This window comes from Oxyura jamaicensis, chromosome 1 (genome assembly GCF_011077185.1).
Source record: "Oxyura jamaicensis isolate SHBP4307 breed ruddy duck chromosome 1, BPBGC_Ojam_1.0, whole genome shotgun sequence".
NCBI classification, from domain to species: domain Eukaryota; kingdom Metazoa; phylum Chordata; class Aves; order Anseriformes; family Anatidae; genus Oxyura; species Oxyura jamaicensis.
Genome location: NC_048893.1, coordinates 155,970,613 through 155,975,314, shown reverse-complemented (window position 1 = coordinate 155,975,314; position 4,702 = coordinate 155,970,613).

Genomic DNA, 4,702 nt, shown 5'->3' with positions numbered 1-4,702 from the left:
TAAGAGAGCTTTAATCTGCCAGTGTCATTTAACACAAGATACAGCTCCACCTTGAGACAGAACAGCTCCTCCTTCTCCTGAAACTCGCCTCACCTCCTGTTTATTCCCCTTATCTAACTGAACCTCGGAAAGCAAAATTCAGCTAAATATCTTGTGGATTGCTGTGGATTGATGATTTTACTAAACAGTAAATGTCTGCTGCAGCTCTTGCCTTTTGTTCTCTTAGTCAGATCTTGCACTTCTTTTATATCTACAAATGCTTGCTTTAAAAATGGGGAAAAAAATGCAAATTTAATACACTTTACAAAACACACAAGGAAAACTTTGTCCTCTGGAAAATATGTCTATCACAATATAGTGAAAGGTTATTCAAAAATATAAATGAGACAGTACAGCTTAGTATAGTCAACCCAGTTTGACTGGGATAGGGATGAGGATTTACAATTTTACATGCTTTATTTCTAAAAAAGATAAATTATAGAATATTAGTGCTAATGTTTGCACAGTGATTGCAGTCAAAATACCACTTGTGTTCTGTAGGAAGAGAACTGGTTTGATTCTAATTGTCTGTTTTACAGATGTTAGTACAGTGTGCTAGTATCCATCCTTGTGAGATTCTGTTCTATTTGCCCAAAACATTTCTTTGACAAACATCAGTCAGGGGGAGAGGGGTGTTTGGGGGGGGGTGCATTCTTAAAAGCATGTGTTATGTGTAAGGTATTAATATCTTTAGATACAGTAGGACTACAGCAAAACGTTTCATTCATCCAAGGAACATTTTCATCCTCCTTCCTGCACTGCTTCGGCTGATTTTATATGCTGCAAATACTACTTCCCTGTTCATCCTACTGCCACAAAAACACAGAGATCTGTTCCTTGGCATACTTATCCATACAACTTCTGTTTTGTTTTTCATGTCATGTCTTTGATTACTTTCCAGATTGTATATTAGAGGCTCAATACCAGTCAGACTCCAGTAACTCCTTTTGTGCTGATAGGTTTCCAAGTTTCATTGGCCTTTGAAAGGGCATAGTGACATAATGTTCCAAAAATCTTGTCCAAGATATACATACATATATATTAGTATATGTATATATATATATATGTATTGGCTTATTAGAATGAATTCTTTAGTACTTAAATTTCAACAGATAAAATATATAATTTAGCAAAATAATAAGAACAGATTAAATTTTCATAAGAAGGCGTAAGAATTTGATTTCTTTTTTCTTCAACGTGACACTTATTTCATGTTGCTAGTTTTAATAAATCTTGCAATTATATCTTGAATTCAAGTGTTTTAAGGCTCAAGGATTCTCATCTGTCTGTGACTGGTCATGATATTCTTTATTCATTTTGATTTTATAATTTGTAAGTCAAATTCTTCCTAATTTTTACTGAATATTTTACAAGTGCTTGCACTTAATTTGTAGCTGATTGTTTGAGATGGGGGATATTTGTATCTATATATATATTCATGTCAGAAATGAAAACAACTTTGCTCTGCTTTTAAGTTAATATTCACAAAAGTAAAACCTGATCACAAAAACATTTCCACAAATCAACTACTAACACCTCCCCATTTCTTAATAATAAATAATTAAAAACAACTGAGAATGATTATTGATAATGTTTGTCATTCCTTATAATATATTCACCAGATTTATTAAAATATGGCCAATGGTGTGTTTTCTACCAAAATTTAAGAATCATAAAGTGTGTTATTATAAGGAATATGATTCTGAAAGCACATGTGCATGACAGGGTTGAACTGACATGGATTTTGCATACTCCACTTTAAACATTCACCTTTATCAATTGATCTGACAATCTTAAAATTTGTGAAGCTGTATAAATAAAACCTAAAATTGTCATCCCTACTTCCAAAAAAGGCCTAAAGCTTTTAGATCATTCCTCTTTACTTCTTCACTAAGTACAGCATCTCCACGTAGAAATGAGGAGACTATACCATTCTAACTATACATATATTATACAGAACTGGTACTGTACCCAGGTACTGAGTTTTACTTCTTATATATATGATTTTCTTTCATATAGATGGAAGTTACAATGCTGTTAAGAATGGCCTTTTATATAACCCTTTCCAGAGGATGCTTGAATCCTGTGTACCATGCTTTATTAAATTTAGTGTTATATGGTAAGCTGTGCAGGCTTCTATAACTGTATACATTACAGAGGAAAAAACTAAGACTAAATTACATAATTTCTAAATTTTGGTATGACCAGAAAAAACCCTGGGAAGCTTCTTTTGGAATACTTTGTTTTCTTTTGATGAAGAAGGTTTTAACAATTCATTCCTTCCATTCAGGAAAATTCTGAAGACTAAAAGGAAGTCTGTGAGAAGTAACAGAAAGCTTTCTCATGATCTTTCAGCCAGAACTTACAAATACCACCTCTAAATTACTTTGGAGAATGTTTGCCATATAAGGGATATTAATTCAAATGTAGGAACTAGGCTTAAAATCTACAGATTACGTTTGAAAATGTGGATTTTCATGATACATTGATAATCATCATGATGCATAAATCCTGTTCCCCAAAGTATTTTAAACAAAAGGAACATTGAAGTTAATGTTATTATTTTTTTTATTATTATTATTATTTTTTCCAAACTAAAAAGTTGTATATTCCTTTACATTTCTTGCTGGAGTGAACAAACATAATCCATTTTATCTTACTATCCTCAGCAACATGACTCTGTATGAAATAGTGTCTTCTTAGTCACTTCATAAAATATGATGCAGTGATTGTAAATAGCCTTTATTATTGAAACAGATGATGTCAAGCTATTTCTTCTTCAGTATTCCTTTTTAATTGCATTATTTAACTTATTTTAAATGTATTTACATTTTAATTTGCATTATTTCCTTCTTCGATTTCTGTGCAATAGATTTTCAATCTCCTCTGTAGTTCTCTTTCATTCACAGAGAACACACAGTCCTGCACAGTGAAGGAAGAGTTTAGTATCAAAGTTAAAATCTCCTAACTTGTTCTTAGAGAATCTGTCTTTATAACTTTTGGTGTTGAACTGGCAAATGTTCCTTGATATGAATCTGCATTTTGGAACAGATTAATTCCTCTCCCTCTCCCTCTCCCTTTCCCTCTCCCTCTCCCTCTGCTTCTCCCTTCCTTTGCCCTCTCCTCTCCTCTCCTCTCCTCTCCTCTCCTCTCCTCTCCTCTCCTCTTCTCCTTTGTGTTAAATCTACTACTAAACCATGTCCCTAAGCACCACATCTACATGTCTTTTAAATACCTCCAGGGCTGGTGGAGGTATTTAAAATAATAAATAAATAAATAAATCCCTGAGTAGCCTATTCCAATGCTTTGCAACCCTTTCAGTGAAGAAACTTTTCCTAATATCCAACCTAAACCTCCACTGGCACAACTTGACGCCATTTCCTTTTGTGCTATTGTTTGTTACCTGGGAGAGGAGACTGACCCCACCTCAGTAGAACATCCAAAACAGTCTCCTCTGAGCTTCCTTATCTGTAGACTAAATAAAGCCAGTTCCTTTACTGCTCCTAAGAAGTCTTATCCTCTAGACCCTTCACAAGCCTTTCTTTTGCCTTTCTTTGGACACATTCCAGCACCTCAAAGTCTTTCTTGTAGTGAGTGACCCAAAACTGAACATAGTATTTAAGCTGTGGCTCCACCAGAGCAGAGTATGGGGGGACAATCACTTCCCTAGTCCTGCTGGCCACCCTATTTCTGATGAAAGCCAGTATGCCATTGGCCTTCTCAGCCACCTGAGCACACTGCTGTTTTATATTCAGGTGGCTGTTGACTAAAAGGGACCTACCCCCAGATCCTTTTCCTCTGCATAGCTTTCCAGCCATTCTTCACCACAGCTCTTGGATCCAGTCACCCAAACAGTTTTTACCTGACAAAGCATACACTCATCCAGGCCATGAGAATTCTATGGGAAGCAGTGTCAAAAGCTTCACTGAAGTCTGGGTAGACCACATCCACAGCTTTTCCCTCATCCACTAAGCATGTCACCTTGTCACAGAAGGAGATGAGGTTCATCAAGCAGGACCTGTCTTTCATAAACCCATGCTGACTGGCCTGATCGTCTGGTTGTCCTGTATGTCATGTGATGGTACTCAAGATGATCTGCTACATGACCTTCCTTGGCTCCAAGATCAGAATAACAGGCCTGTAGTTCTCTGGATCCATCTTCTGTCTTTTCTTGTAGATTGTTATCACATTTGATAACCATCAGTCAAGTGGGACCTTCCCTGATAGTCAGGACTGCTGATAAATGATGGAAAGTGTCTGGGTGAGCACTTCTGCCAGCTCATTCAGAACCGTTTTGTGGATCCCATCTGGATCCATATTCTTGTGTGCATCTAAGTGGAACAGCAGGTCACTAAACATTTCCTTGTGGATTATGTGGGCCTCATTCTGCTCCCCAACCCTTATCTACCGGCTCATGTGGCTGAGTACTCAGAGAACAACAGGTTCTACTACTAAAGACTGTGGCAAAGAAGGCATATATACCTCATCCTTTTCCTCAGCTGTCAAAACTATTTTTCTCCCCACATCCAATAAAGGATGGAGATTCTCCTTAGTCCTCCTTTTATTGTTAATGTATTTATAAAATCATTTTTTATCGTCTTTAATGGCAGTAGCCATATTAAGCTCCCTCTCCCTCCCCCTTCCTCTCCCCCCCCTCCCCCCC